Source organism: Microtus oregoni, unplaced genomic scaffold, assembly GCF_018167655.1.
Source record: "Microtus oregoni isolate MIOR12 unplaced genomic scaffold, Mior012 000003F_ref0000135, whole genome shotgun sequence".
Classification (NCBI taxonomy): Eukaryota; Metazoa; Chordata; class Mammalia; order Rodentia; family Cricetidae; genus Microtus; species Microtus oregoni.
The window spans coordinates 18,017,895-18,034,730 of NW_024543062.1; positions in this window are offsets into that span (position 1 = coordinate 18,017,895).

Below are 16,836 nucleotides of genomic sequence, written 5' to 3' on the forward strand. Positions count from 1 at the left end.
ACTTAAAAATGATAGTGAGCCCTGGACTAATGTGATGAGAGAATACTTACGCAAACTTTGAAAGTGTAAAGGGTGATGGCGATGGAAAACTCCCAACTGAGCCTGTTGGGGAGTGAAGAGAATGGTTCTAGAGTGCAGGTTCCTCCTCTGTTTACTGGGACTATCAACCTGCTGCACAACACACGCTGTGCAGGCTCAGAAAGGTGAGCATCAATTCCCTCCCTCTCCTACTCATTTGCAAAAGGCTTCTGAGCATACTGTGTTTACCAGCACTTCCCACAGATACTAGGGTGGCTGAGGTGAGCAGGGGGATGTGATTCCACCCTCAGGCAGGTGCATTCTGCGGAGAGAGAGAAGACAAGACAAGCAAACTAACACATACACAACACCTCAGGTATGGGGAAATGCTGCAGAAAAAATAAAACCTGGAGACAGCTATGTGAAGACCTGAAGGGAAACCTTCCAGCTCTTGGGTCACAAAAGCAGATTCCTAAAGGAGCCCTTCATGTTCACTACAGAGAAAGGTCAGCAAGAGACGAGACATAGCAGACTGTGAAGTTGGCATCGGCGATTCTCCTCGTTTACTGTCTCCAGCAGTTCTATGTGGTTGGTATTCTTCTCATCCTTGCTTCATGGATAGAAAATGAAACAAAGTAGAAGACACATGCCTTTAGGACTTTGCCGTAAGGACAGAGGCAAGAATGAAGTTCAAGCACCACTTACACAAAGATCAACAAACCAAGAGAAGGTGGGCGATGAACCCCTGTAAAACAGGACATTGCTAATCAGAGGGAGTGATGTCATGAAGCCATTCTCAACCACTGAGGGCTGAGGTCATCACAGAAGTGATCACATTCTTATGTGTGGACCAAGCTTAAGGAAGTCAAAGCCCAGGGAATGGTGCCAGGACTCTACAGCCTTTGCCTGGCACACTCTGCTGTTCTCACAGCAGTTGGGAGGTATCAGTCCCCAGACTCCATAGTAAGAGGCTAGAGAGACAGACAGAGCCAACAGCAGGCAGAGAGGCTATAACTCAGATGCAGAGAGCTGCATGCCAATAATTAGAAGTTATCCAACAGCACAAAATAGGGAATCATTGTGGTCTGTGTTAATCTTCTATTCCTTCTCCTTAATCCTAACATGATGAACATTCCAAGGTTGCTTTGCAAGAACATAAATGTAACATGAGGGCCTGCTTGTTGGGGTTTCTGTCCCACCCAATTCCCACAGACGGTAAGCCCCAAAGAAAATCACACAGAAGTCTCCATAAGTTATAAACTGTTTGACCCATTAGCTCAGGCTTCTTATTAGCTCTTATAACTTATATTAACCCTTTATTCTCATCTATGTTAGCCACATGGCTTGGTACCTTTTTTCAGCAGGGCAGGTCACATCTTTCTTCTTCGGTGGATGGGCCAGGACTGACAGAAAGAGCTTCCTTCTTCCCAGACTACTCCTGTTCTCATGGACCTGCCTCTACCTCCTGTCTGGTTATCCCGCCTATATGTCCTGCCTGGCTACTGACCAGCCAGCATTTATTCAAAACGTAATTGACAGAATACAGGCTTGTCCCGCACCACATAAGTATCAGCATTTGGGGCTCTGAGTGGTGCGTTCTCTGCCACACACCACACATTCGTCTATCTGACCCAGGAAGCTGGCTGCTCATTACACAGACACGCATTTCTCAGGTTCTCAATTCAAGGCAGAATCTGACAGAGCTTTGAGGGGAAACAGAAAAAGAAGCCCTTTGAACAAAAATCCCTAAGCAGTGAAAATGGTATCTATAGAATTCCGGGGCTGTTTCCGATTACCTGGAATTGGCCACTGTTCTCACTTTCCTGGCATCCCTGCTTGGGAGGATCACCTGCCAAATTGGCTTTGGTATTGTGTGGCATGTGCAGAAAGAATATTTTGAATTAACCACCATAAGAACTCAGCAGGGCTTTCAGCCATCCACATGGAACAGAAAGCAAATTTGGATTCATACATATCTGCTAGAAAAAAAAATCCAGACTTGAGGGGCCCAAACCCTGAAGAAAAATGAGACAGAAAGACGTGAATACTGCCTTCCAAATTGTTCTCAGAGCCTTGACAGGTCATTAAACAGTGTAGGGGGAGAGCCTGATGAACTAAATTAGAAAGCTACTTATAATCTGAGCAAAGTTGAGAGCACCCTTAAAAAGCTAGAGGGGGGATAAAGGCTTGGAATAACAGACAGTCGAGGCTAAATAGGAGTGATGGCATCAAAGGATTCTAATAAGGATTGAGGAAACTTCCAAGGAGATACAGACAATTTTCACACAGAGAGAACTCTGGATGCAGTATTGGGGTGCACCTCCCCAGAGCTGCTCTGAGCTTAAAGACCAGGTGACTTTCTAACATGACTGTTCTAACAAGGGTCTTCTTGGGTTAGTTTTCATTTGGGGTCATTCTTGATAAAGTCTCTATCTCCACATATTCCGAAAGAGCATTTTTGTGGTTCCTGTTCTTCCAAAGGCGGGGTTACAGTGGCTGCTTCACAAGCAGGTACCATCAAGGGTCTCACGAGAGTGAGCTGTGGGAGAAACATCAGCATGACTTTGTGGTCGCGACTGAGGGTGGATGATGGGAATTCCCAGGCCCTCACCTTCATTGTTTATGATGCTACCTGCCGCTGTTTTAAACGACCTTTTTTTCCACTGGCCTACCACACATTGACTGAAAGATTTTCAACAGTCCATCCCTGTTGTTGAAATTAAAGAAAGAACTTTCCTGGGGCTGGAGAGAGAGTCAGTGGGCGAAGTGCTTGTTGTGCAAGCATGAGGACATTAATCCCACCCCCAGAACACGTGCACAAAGCTACATGTGGTGCAAGACCTATAATCCCAGCATTGAAGGTGTGGAAACAGGAGGATATCAGGCACTGTTAGTTAGTCAATCTAGGTTTGGGAAGAGACTGTCTCAAAAAATAATTGGATGGAATCGAGGAAGAAGACCCTGAAATTAACCCTCTGATCTCCACATGCAGATTAATATCTACACATGCATATAGTAAAACATATAACACACACATACACACCTGCACACACACACACACACACACACACACACACACACACACACATGCACACGAATAAAAGAAAAATCACCACCTTCAGAGTTAACTCTCCTGGAATCTCTTGGTTCTGATCAAATAAATATTTACGGATTTTAAATATGCCACATTAGCTAAGCTAAAAGGGTACTGGTGCTATTTTTATTTAGGAGCTTAATCAATAAGCAAATTGCCCACTAAATAACTTACAGAACTAACTAATCCATTCCAAAGTGGTTGTAGATTTGGAAAGGGACAAAGAATCACACCATGATTTGTCTGAGGCTTCCTCCACCGTATCTGAAAGGAAGTGATGTGATGTGCAATCTTGCAGCCGAACTCCTGCGTTCCATACTGGGGAGATGCTAATGGGTCTGTGTTCCTTTTCCAGCAGGTTCAGAGCATTAAAACTGTATTTAAATGGCAAAAAAAAATATCTCATTAATAGTCGTCAATATTTGTCATTAAGGAATTCCAAAACTCTACCAGGAAACAATAGGTACTCAATTTTAAGGAAGCCAACTTATGTGAACTATGTAACCATCTCAAAATCAGACATGATTTATAGTCTCAAGACCTAATATATGACAAGACAGATGGGTGCAGACAGCGACTGCCTCTTCTCATTTTTTATGAGAGGAAGCACGTGCGGATATGAGATAAGGCATTTCTTTTTTCATTTTTGTTTGGCCTGTGTGGAGTTTATTCTCTCCTACCCTATATTGATTTCACACTAAAGATAATTCTGAAAATATAATTGGACCTAGAGATCATACAAATTAGTAGTTAAAATGTGCTTATGATTCTTGAGAGGCCCATACGTCCTCTGGAGTGTATACTTTTTCTGGTAATAAAACTTTAGCCAAATAAGATGTACTTTTATGTGCATGTGTAAACCTGCATGAGTTTGTGTACTATGTGCGTGTAGGAGCCTGTGGGCTCCAGAAGAAGGTGTAAGGTAACCCGGAACCAGGGTTTCAGACAATGCTGGCAACAGAACCTGGATGCTCTGCAAGAGTATTAAGCACTCTTGATCACCAGGTCAACTCTCCAGCCCTATTCAGATGAGGATAGATGAAACCCTCACTACCGCTTTTTTCCTTGAGGTTGAACTGTAGCAACCTGCCAAGCTGTAAAGTAGCCAGTGACCACACAAGTTACTGTAACCCACTAAGCAATTGCTGCAAGAAGGAGAAGCCAGTGAGTTAGTTGATGGAACTCTCTCTATTTCTGTGACGACTGTATCCACCCTCTGCTCCTCTTCCTCCCTTTCATCACCCTCCCTTGCTCTGTCTTGAAGGATGACTCATTCTTGGTCCTGTAGCCCCTGGGCTCTCCTTTTCCTTCTGACATCTGGCGAGACAGACCATGGGGGGCCAGGAAGAACACTGGAAAGGAGGAGTGAGGTCAGAGTCTTCATTCCTCTCATTCCCTCCATGTTGAACAACCACAGCAGCTCCTCTGAGGTGGCTATTTCCCCAGGAGCACAGCTCTCACTGGGTCTGGTAAGGCTCCCACTGCGTGCCCCTCCAGCCTCGAGCTGAAATGGCATCAGGAGGTCTCGGTGTGTCAGTAGATCACGTTTGTTCCCTTCATGTTGGCCATACCCAATCAAACATTTCCTCTTTTACATGACTGCTTTTGTCTGTGCTATTTCTTTCATCTAGAACATTAACTGGTACATCCTTCCCAACAGTCCCAGCTCTCAGCCGGCCGGTGTCTGAGATTTAGAAACTCCAATTACTAGCATGTTCTATGCCTGAAGAAATCACAGCCCAGGTAAGTTTTGTAACTAGCCCAAGGTCACACAGATACCAAATAACAGATTTCAGTTTGGCTACACTATAAAATCTTTCACTCTCACATCCATGCCCTGACCTATAAACTCCACTGGGCTGCTTCCGAATTCTTCCAGAGAGTTGCTCAACCCAGTGGCTTCTCCTATTATCATGTCAACTTGGCGATTTATTGTACTATTTAGTTTTCATGAGTCTCTATTAAAGTGTGGCGTTCTCCCTCAAAGTCATTAGCCGATGGCCTCCAATCATCAGGTGACACTTTCAATTAATCCACCAGACAATCTGTCCTTGCTGTGCCTCGTCTGCTCTTGTTAACATGTCATTAGCGTGGTGCGACGTCCAGCTTCTTTGCTTCTGAGCAGCGCCAAGCAAGGCAGGAACTGCTATGGTTTAGACTTAGATGACACTGGAATGGGCTTTGCGAGCTTGTGTTTGAGCTGGAGAGAGAATGAAGCACTGTGCGATGTCATTTTTGGCAGTAAAGTCAGGAAGTCACAGTTCACATGTGCCACCATTCAAAAGCTACCTGGGGTCACCCCCATGTTTGGGAATGTGGCATGAGGTTGAAGGACACACAAAACACTAACAGAAAGCAGCCAGCTCCCCGTGCTACACATGTTTATTTTAATCATGATGGACTCATCATGAGGGCTTGCTACCGGTAATGCTGTTACAAGGATCTCTTGGCTCTTGTCTTCTAGAACAAAGGGGTTTAGTCAAGAGACAGTTTAAGCAGAAGTTTATTTAGCAGATCTAAACTACAGTACAGCAAGTACTGTAAAGAGATGTTGGAATGGGCTTCCCCAAAGTAGGGAGCATCCTGCTGTACAGAGGATTTTAGAGAAGGTTTTTTGAATATTTATAAGCTGGTGACACATTCATAGGGTATAGTAACCTTTTATCATCCTCAAATTAAGGTCTCCCTTTAAAGGGTATTTTTTTCTTTGATCCTCCAAGAAAATCAATTCTCAGAAATGAGGTTTATTTATTCAGTTTATTACTTTTTAAAACAGTGTGTGTGTGTGTGTGTGTGTGTGTGTGTGTGTGTACATTTGACTTTGTGGGTAGGCACAATTGCGTGTTGATGTGGGAGTGTCATATATCAATCTGTTGATTTCATTGGTTAAGCAATAAAGAAACTGCTTGGCCCTGTGGGTGGAGTAAACTGAACAAAATGCTGGGAGGAAGAGGAAATGAGGTCAGACTCCACAGCTCTCCTCTTGGGAGCAGACGCCTGAGAGAGACGCCATGCCCCACTCCTGGGCAGACACACGCCATGAAGCTCCGACCCAGGATGGACTAGGCTAGAATCTTCCCGGTAAGACCGGTTCTCACAGATTATTAGAGATGGGTTGATCAGGATATCAGAATTAGCCAGTAAGGGCTAGAGCTAAAGGGCCAAGCAGTGTTTAAATGAATACAGTTTGTGTGTTGTTATTTCGGGGCATAAGCTAGCCATGTGGGCAGCCGGGGTGCTGGGGACGCAGCCCCGCCGCTCCTATTTCAACAGCGTGTGTCAGCAGTCTAGAAAAGGGTGCCTGGTCCCCTGGGACTGGAGTTTCAGAAGGTTGTGAGACACCACTTGTGGGTGCCGATCACCAAACTCAGATCTTCAGGAAGCACAATAGGAGATCCTGCCTACTATGCATCTTCCCAGTCCCAGGCTAAACCCCCTTACTAGATAAGGCCTGAGGCACAGAGATGTTGCTGAACTCAAGTAAATGAAGATCACTTGACTGACTCCAAGTCAGGGCTCAAACCCTGGTTCTCCGAGATCAGCCCCGCTCTTGCTTTCCCATATGACTTAATAAACAAGCCCTCTATCCGCCAGCTTCAGGGGTCATGGCTATGAACTTTCTCATCTCCGTGGCAAGAAAACTTTCCCATTCGGGCGTCAGCCGAACCTCAACTTTAAACAAAATAACGAAGAACATATTCCCCATGGTTTGTGTCAAGTCTTCTCCTGCAGTCTACGTTCCTGGATTTCAAAACAGAGCCCCGAGCTATCACATTCAACATCTCAGTTAGGTGGATTTATTATAAAGCACGTTTTGCTCAGCAAATCGAGCAGCTTTTGACACATGTCTCTTGGCACTACTTTTCAAAGAAAACAAAGCGGAGACACAGATGTTTCCAGATAGGGGTATCTAAAATCAGCCTTTAGGAAGCGTGTTATGACATTCTACCAGCAGAAAACATATCCATCAAACGCCATCCTGCCTTTGAGCATCTGTGGGAAGCAAGAAAGTACCAGGAGTGACAATTATTTAACTCAAGTGGCCCTAGTGGGGCAAAGTACCCAGACTTCTAGGAAAGATGACACTGGATCTTCCCCTGTGAAGAAAGCTCCCACACGAAGTTCTGAAAGTAATTAATTCTTGGCTGGGGGTGGGGAGTAGGGAGAAGGAACTTGCAGGTCTAGCTTAGCTTTGCTCTTGGAAGAAACTGAGGACAGAAGATTCTGTAGGGTCTTTTAATAGCAACCTCTTTCAGGCCCGAGCGATGGTTTAGTGGTTAGGAGCACTGGCTATTCTTCCAGAGGACCTGGGTTCAATTCCCAGTACCCACATGGTGGCTGTTGACTGTCTATAACAATTCCAGTGGATTCTACGTCCTCTTCTGACCTCTTGGGCACTGCTCACACACAGCATACATATATACATGTGGACAAAACACTCATCACATAAAATGAAAGTAAATAACCCTTTCAATGTAACCCCTTTAATCTCCACAACCTTAGTCTTCAGACCACAGTGATGATATGACCAGGGCGTCACTCTAGATTGTGTTGCTGAGATTTTTTTAACTCACGTGTTCTTCTGACTTCCTTAATTTTTAGGACATCTTCTACCAGCCTTGGGAAGCCCTCCGCCATCTTCCCCATAGAGCTCACTTTCAATTTGTTTTATTTCTCTCTTTTCTCTGAATTACAGATATTCAAATGTTAGACCTTCTAACTGTCCTCCTTCTAATTCATGTTTCACAGTCTGCATTTTAAACTGTTAGTCTTGTTTTTCTCCTTCTCCTCCTCGTTCTCTTCCTTCTTCTGATATTCTTTCTTTTTTGGGGGGGTGTTTTTTTGTTTTGTGTTTGTGGGGTTTTTATGTTTTTTTTGTTTTTTTGGGGGGGAGGGGGGCTCAATGTTCCTTCTAGTCTACCATTTATCTTCAGTGAGGAATCTGTTCTTAAACAAGCCAGTAGGTTTTAAACTTTGTGTTGTTCGGTTTCCTTCCAGTTTATAATTTCCACCATCCCTTTGCAGATTGCATTTCCCTGCTGTGATTTTCTTTGTTTCACCTTTCATCTCACTAAGGATAAACAAGGTCATGAGGTCACAGTCAGGCCCAACAACACCAGAATGGGAGGTATTGTAAATGGTATCTGCTTTAACCTCATGTTAAACTAATTTTTGTCTCTAGCAATATCTTACTTGTGCAACTGCTTCTTTGTTTCCTGTCTGTTTGCTTTTCAAAAAGTTCATGCTGCAATCTGTGAGTGTGCAAAGCTAGCTGTGAATGCGATGGCAGTGTGTTCTTCCAGGGGAGAATCACACACCCTGCTCACTCACCTGCGAGCGCTCTCAAGCCAAGATGAGCTTTACCCAGGGTGCTTCCAAACAAGGATGTGGTGTCCACAGGGAAGCCTCCTTCTGGTTCTCATTTAGCCCAAAAGTACCACCCTTGAGACCCCAAATACAGCGGGGCAGAGTCCCGCAGACTCTCATCCGGTTATAAAATGCGCCTCATTGACACCAGCATCCCAGATAAATCTTCTGGGATTTTTGTTGTTGATATTGCTTTGGTTTTTTTTATTGGTGAGAGGTCAGATGTTATTTGCATTTGTTCTTTCTTGTTCTAAATGGGAGCACAATTTTTTTTTATTTTTTTTTTTTTTTAGAGCCACCGTCGGATTACCTGACCTGTCCCTGGCGTGAAATAAAGGTTCTCATTGTTCTTGTATTTAGCTTCATCGATCCGGGGGGTCAATGATAAATGAGTCTTCATTCGATTGAGAATGGTTTTTAATCTCCTTTTCTGAGAATTGCCTTTTTCTATATGACATTGATTTACAATGTACAAACCCAAAAGTATCTAACCCCCCTCTATCATGTCTCAGCAGATACAAATATAACCAAGTCATCTGGTTCATGGCAGGAAATGTCAATTATGAAACAGAGTCTACATTAATCTCTGCATATGTGCATGTGTGCGTGTTGTGTGAGTGTGTCTGTGTCTGTGTGTTTGAGTGTAGCATATGTGTGTGTTTGTGCTTATGTGTGAGCATGTGCATGTGTGTGCACATGTACACACACGTGTTCATGTGTGTGCATTTACGTGTGAATGTGCATGGACAGCTGTAAGTGCACACAATACAACCTCACCTGTCTGCTATTCTTTAGGCACCATCCACTTTGAGTTTTCTGAGGGTCTGTGACTGTCGTGGAGAGTAGCAAGTAGAATATGCTGGCTGGCCAGAGAACCCCCAACAATCTGCCTATCTCTGCCTACTATAGTGATGGCAATATAAGCACACACCATTACTCTGGGCCTTTTTTTAAAATGTAGGTTCTGGCTGGTGGTGGCACAAATCTTTAATCCCAGCACTTGGGAGGCATGGGCAGGCAGTTCTCTGTGAGTCCAAGGCCAGATTGGTCTACAGAGCTAGTTCTAGGCAGTCAAGGCTACACAAAGAAACCCCGTCTTGAAAAAGAAACAATAAATAGATAAATATGTAGGTTCTGGACATTGAACTGAGGTCCTGATGTTGCAAGGCAAGCACTAACCAAGAATTATCACCCCTGCTCTGAAATTCATATTCAAAAGGATTTAAACTTCCAAAATATCACATATTTCTCTGCCATAAGCATCTGGCTCTCAGGAGTAGGCATTCTTTCTGGTTTAAAGTGAAGGCAGGGCACAGATAGCCATTAGTCACCGAAAGGAATCCTGACACAGAGAATGTAACCCAAACTAACGGACAGCCATGCTGTTTTCTCGCCTCCTGTGTGGGACTTGCTTCAGGGTTCACGGAGTTGGTTGGGCATCTGTAGGGTTAAGGGGATTGCTGACTCTAGGAAGAAAATGGGTTTAATGCTAAATGTCAGGCCAACTCAGAAAAACCAGTTCAAGCTTGTGGATCGATGTCCTACCTCTGTGCTGGTGGCCTGAAAGCTTTCACATGGGTCCTTATAATTGATCGTGACCTTTAGATCGCTCTTTTTACAGACACAAAACTTGGGTGTGCAATTAGGAAGTGGGTTGTACTGCAGAGGTCATTCCTTGCCGAGCTTTGGGCATTGGGACCAGCAGCCCGGAGGTGGTCATTACTAACCATTGCTCCTCATCATGGGCTTAATGAAAGCCTTACCCCTCCTCACACACACAACTATGACAAGCTCAGCCTGGATGGTGCACCTGATGAAGGGACCTTTGTGACATGGTTGCACTTGCTTCCTGGAGCACATGAAGACATTGTTTCAGATGTTTCTGGGTGTCTCGTGGATCCTTTGATAAGTGGGGATCAGGATTTCTGATAGGTAGAAGGTGAGTACCCGTCTTCATTCTCCATGGAGCGAAGGGCACATGGCTCCTTGTCACCCAGTCTCCTAAGCATCCTCATGCAAGCATAGAAGCTCGTGAGGCACACCTGGATCTCCACTCTGGCACTCGAGAGCTCTCAAAAGAGACGGCGAAGCTAGGGCCATATATCTGCCCTTTCCTCAGTTCACTCCAAAGAAAGGATCCTTGCACGAGAGCTCGCTTAACCAGCATACATAGTAGGACACTGCTGACAGCTGTAGACTCTGTCAACAGAGACACGGTCATGCTTGAGAGTCTCTTCGGGCTCTCCTGATTTGTTCTAGCCCATTGTTTTCCATACACCAACAACCTGCTGCCCACCTCCGGGATACTCTCAGGAGCCATCTCTTCATAGTGTTTGGGAAGTACGATTAAAATGTAAAACTCTCCTGTCAGACTAGATAACCTTTCCACAAAAATGAGAAATACAAGAAAACAGTTCTATTGCTCTACAAGCGTTAAACCAGAATGTGGGGTGCATCATGGGCTATCAGTTAAGCCATGGGAAAACTGAAAGAGCGTGGACTCAGGCAGAGAAACCACACTGCCTCTGTCCTCTCAAGATACAGAGTAACCAGTCCTCAAGTGAGAGTGTAAACAGACATTTGTCAAGCACAGTCCATCCCAAGATCACCCTGGCAACTGCATCCCAATATGCATTACCTAATTCACTTTCATTTATTTATTTATATTTTATGTATATGAGTGTTTGCATGTATGTCTGTGCACCATGTGTATGCAGTGCCTTTGGAAGCCAGAAGAGGATGACAGATCCCCAGGAACTGAAATTCCAGATGTTTGTGAGCTGCTATCTGGGCCCTGGGAATCAAACCCAGGTCCTCTGGAAAAGCAACAAGTGCTCTTAACCACCGAGCCACCTCTCCAGCAACCCCCACACACACTAGTTTTGCCTGTCTTTATGGCAACAGCTGATTCTTGCCCTATTATCCATTCTTGGTGAGGAAATGTCTACGTCATGATCCCAGCATGCTCATGAAAAGAAATTCTGCATCATAAAGCTAGCCAGAGGTATAATTAGCACCTAAAGCTAATATATATGAAAATATACGTGCACGCATGCCACCCCACACACAAACAGAAATTCTCTAGAACAGCTGCTCTAGGAAAAGGGAGGAAGGTCTCTTCCCTTACATGGAGAACTAAGTCTTATTTTAAAACTGTTTTTACTGCATTTAATACCTTCATGGATAATTATTTACTATTTTAATTCAATTTGCTGCCTTTTAAATATTACTCTATCCTAAGCTATCAACTCCAAAAAAATAAGCTTGGTGTATTGAAGATATTTTTAATTTAGAATATAACTGTCATCATCAAAGAAGAACTAGTCCAGCAGAGACACGTGGACCAGTTTTCAAACAGGAATGTCCAGAAAAGAGGTGGCTCTGCTCTCAGTCCAGGCACCTCTCCCAGAGAATCCCAGGGGAGTGGCATCCTGTCCACTGATGGTTCTTGCCAATGGAGGACACCAACAGTGCAAACCACACCCCTCTAGATCCTACTCAAGAAAGAAAAAGGTTGTAGCTGGGTCTTGACTATTGAATCCTCCAAAAGAAATAGCCTATTTTGAAGCTGGTACTGGAAGATCCTAACACCAGCCCTGGGGTCTAAAAGTAGGTGGCCAGCCTCAGGTCTGCAAACAGGTGGTTGCTACCTCAGTTCTCTTAGAATATCTCCAAGTCTGACAGTGGAAGACAGCGAAGAACCCAGGTCCTCAGAATCTCCTTGCAGATAGGGCCAGTAGGGGGGCCTGGAGACCAGGACAGGGCCTTGTCCCTCAACAGTAATAACCAAGCGGTGACTGCAGCTAAGTAGCCATGACGCCTCCCTTGGCTCCTACCAAGAGTTGCACATGAACCTGTGACTTTGCCAGACCTTCATTTCTCCAGATCTTCAAAAGCCACCAAGAATTAAACAAGGGCAGAGATGAGACAATATTGTCACCTGTCACCTGGCCTGTCTTAGGGTTTCTCTTGCTGTGAAGAGACATATGACCACGGCAACTCTAATAAAGAAAAACATTTCTTTTGGATTGGCTTATAGTTCAGAGGTTTAGTCCATAGTCCATTACTATCATGGTGGAACACAGCAGCCTGCAGGAAGTCAGGGTGCTGGGGAAGTAGGAGAGTTCAATATCTGGATCCTAAGGCAGCAGGAAAAGAGAAAGTGACACTGGGTCTGCCTTGAGCATCTGAAACCTCAAATCTCACCCCTAGTGACAAACTTCCTCTAACAAGGCCACACCTACTCCAGCAAAGCCACACCTCCTGACAGTGACACTTCCTATGAGTCTATGGGGGCCATTCTCATTCAGACCACAACAGACCCAAGTGGGGATGCTACACCTCCATCCAGGGAGCCAACCTGCCCAAATACTTTCACATTCTCCCTCGGCCACCAGGCTCCTTCCTGTGAGTGAAAAATGGTATCATCAACAGCCCACTGAGAAAAGGAACATTATGATTTTGTTGTTGTCACCAAACAACATTGTTTTATTTTCACTCCACCCTTATTTTATAAATGAGGGGATAATACTGTATTTCCACGTACAGTGATGAGATATGTATTCATTACGGTTTTGTAAACAGATCCAGCATGGTGGTGTACACCTACCAATCCACCACTCAGGAGATGGAGACAGGGAGATCGGGAGTTCAAAGCCAGCATGGACTCCATCAGACTCTGTCTCTAAAACCAACAATAACAAAGTACTATACACGAACAAGAAAGCAAGTCATTGCACTGAGGTAGAGTACCCATAATAAAGACCACAAGAAAGTTCTAGAATAACTGGAATTAGAAACAGAAACAGTCAGTCAGTATTTCTTGAGGCGTTGCCTGCTTGGCATCCTGTTGATGTGTCTCCAAGCTTGTGAAACAGCTCAAGGGTGCCAGGCCCCACAGCTGGAACTCTGCAATCAGATCCTTGAAGGATGAAGGGAACATGGGAAGGGGGATCCAGATTAGTCTGTGTAGTTGGCCACCACCAGCTCTGGTTTAACTGACGTAGATGGCAGACCCTTGCTTGGATGGTAACTAAGCCTGAAATCACAGCCTTAGGAAGAAAGGACAGAGAGAGGGTACAGACACATTCTCACTCACATGTTAAAAATAAATAAAAGGCTATCACTCTAACATCGTAAATGCTAGGGTGACAGAATGCCATTCTGTCTCTGCCGGCAAAGGGCTCACAAGGGGATGGCAGATGGGTTTGTAGGAGCAGGCTGGTGACAGCAGGGCCACTGCACAGAGAGGTTCACAGATGCGTTTGCTCAGGGAATCAGCAGCGAAAAGACTGAGAGAGAAGCAGGGAGAAAAGAAAGAGAGATGGGGAGACCGGGAGAGATACAGAGATGGGGGTGACAGAGAGAAGCAGACAGAGACAAGAGAGAAGGAGAGATGGAGGCCCAGAGAGGAAAGAGGGAGAGGAGAGAGATGTGTGAAGATGGAGGGAGAGAGAGATACTGAGAGACAGGAAGAATGGGGAGAGAGAAGCAAATCCACATCTCTGTCTTGTCCAGAGCTGCAGAGGAGCTGGTCATTAGCGGATTCACACACACACACCCCCCCCCACACACACACACAGGCTTTTGTGTCTCTTCACACGTCTGTCCCTGGATCTCATTTTGTTAAGGAGAACCACTGTCTAATGGAGCTGAGCGCTGACATTTACAGAGGGCTGGGAGACAAATGACACTAATGACATCTTGCTGTTAGTTCAACATCATTTTCACGCAGATTGCAAGCCATGCTGCACTCATCCCAGGAGCCAAAGTTAAAGGTTTTTCTTAAAAGCTACTCTGCAAATGCCTTAGTTCACGGAAACCAAAACAAGCCAGAGCTCTTTTCCCCACCAGCCTTGACACTGTAGAGACTTCCCATGAACCCCGCAGCCATGCCTCTCCGTGCACGCGGCCTCTGAAAGTCAAGTAAACCTGGAATACCACACTGGACAGCCACACAATTATTAATCCTGTTTTCTAAGGAGAAGTCAAACACAAACTCATAATAGCTCTGAAGTAGCGGGAAGCAACCTAGCCTAGAAAGAAATGGGTCCTTCACAGCCCTTGCTTAGGATAAATATCCTCTGCTTACAAGCGCCAACTACCTACTCTTCAGGAGCCAAGTTTGTTTGTTCAATAAAATGCCTATTTGAGTTAGGGTCTGGAAGCACACTGGCTAACACAGGGCGATGGCCTCTTTCCCCCTTTGAAGCTAACGTCAGCCTTGGAGACAAATATCAATCATGCTTTTGCTCAGAAAAACGAAACAGGGCCTGCGTGGAAAAAGGTATATGTTTGGATTGGATCTACCTGCCATATTTAAATATCAGAATTTCATACATGTACATAACGTGTTTTCATCATATCCACTCCCTATTCCCTACACTCTCTTTATTTCCATCTCTCCCTCCCAGCTTCATGGGTTTGCTTTTTTACTTAAACCCACTGAGTCCTCTTAGTGCTGCCTGTGTGTGCAAGGATGGAGTGTGAGTTCATGGAAGGTTCTAGTTATATTACCAAGAGAGAAAAGGATCCAAAAATCTCACCTAGTTATGAACCCTGCAAGCTACAATAATGATCAGGCTAGGAAGATATGCCCATTGATGTAACAGTGGTATGAAAATTATGGAAATAATGAACCACTTTTTAATTGGATTTAAAGCCCTTTCCACAAGACAGAACTCACATCTGGTACTATTAACTGGGCCAAAACCACATTACTGGCTAGGCCATAGGTTCTAGGTGAGAACCTAAAACTGCTATTCAGGCAAAACTACAATATATTACATATAAAAATATAGCCTATTTTTTTCCAGAATTAGATTATATTATTGCATGCAGGCCCCATCTTTCTACTGAGGCAAATATCTACCAGTTAAACAGTGGCTTCCTTCTTCATTCATCTTTCTACCTAGCATACAACTATGATTTTGTGTGATAAAAATTGTATCTTATGTTGGGGAAGGTCTCTTGTTTGTTCCTGGCTGCTCAGCCTCGTTTCCCAGCTGCCCAGATTCCCAAAATAATCACACAGAAACTATATTATTTGCAATTCTGTTTGGTTAATAGCTTAAGCAGATTGATAGCTAGCATTTACATGGAATTAATCCACTTCCATTATTTTATATTTTACCATGAGTCTTGTGGCCTATTGGCAAGGTTCAAGCTGGGAGCTCACATCTTTCCTCTCTGGCAGCTACATAGCATCTCCTCACTCCGCCTTCTTTCTCCCAGCATTCAGTTTAGTTTTCCCCTCCTAGCTCTGTTCTGTCCTATCACACACAGGCTTAAGATGGTTTCTTTATCAACCAATGGCATTCACAGCATACAGAGGGGAATCCCACATCACTCTTACAATTTATTTAATTACTTCTACAAGGGAAGAGTTAAAAGGCATGATACATGGGGTGAACAGCTCTTGCAAGCAGAATCTCATGTTCCAGCCCCTGAGGCATTGGCAAAGTCAGGTGTGTCTACTGTTGCCCTGATGGACCAGGTGGGCCAAACCTCTTCTCCAATTGGGTCATACAGATAGAAGTAACTTCTAGCACCATTAAATAACTCCTTGCCTTTGCTTGGTGATGTGTATATGTATGACTGGGCCTGCTTCAGGAGTTCTGTGTATACAAACCAGGTGCGACCTTCTAGCTAATGTGAAGGTTGTAAAGTTTATGTAAAAAAACAAGGATCTTGTGGCAAAGAGTGATGTCAATCCTGATATTTTAACTTTGATCAAGATACGAAGCTATTAAAGTATTCAATTACCTAACAGCTACAACGTTTCAAGGCAATGTTCCCCGGTCTGACATATTAATCTACTTGACATTCAACACATTATGCTGTGTTTTTATAAAGTGATAGCCATTTCAGAAGGCCAGAGCAGAAGCCTTTCAGCCTGGCCCCTGTATGCCCTGACCGCTTCCATTAATGCACTTATTATTGATATAAAGGGGACACATTTAAATGTCTCAATGAAAAAATATACATGGGGATTTCAGGAGAGTTAGCTCAAGGTCATTGATGTGCACGTGTTGATAAATCTGTCATGCCTTTTTTTCCATCTGAAGAGACGGATTTTAGGTGTTAGTAAAATTACTTCATCTTCAATAAAAACCCCAATCCATAACTGCTTCTCCTTTCAGTGAGTTCTCTCTGTCAGCTTTCTTTATAAAGACACAAAAGCAGGGGAAAAACTCCTGTCGGGTCTCCCCACAGATACCTGCAATCTCACAGGTCGCACACCAGTGCTTCTGTCTCAACAACAATTTGTTAAACAGCTCCCAAGTGTGAGGCACAGTGAGGTGTGCTCTGTGTAACCTATCTCATTAGCATCGGAATAAAGGTGGGAACAGCGAACT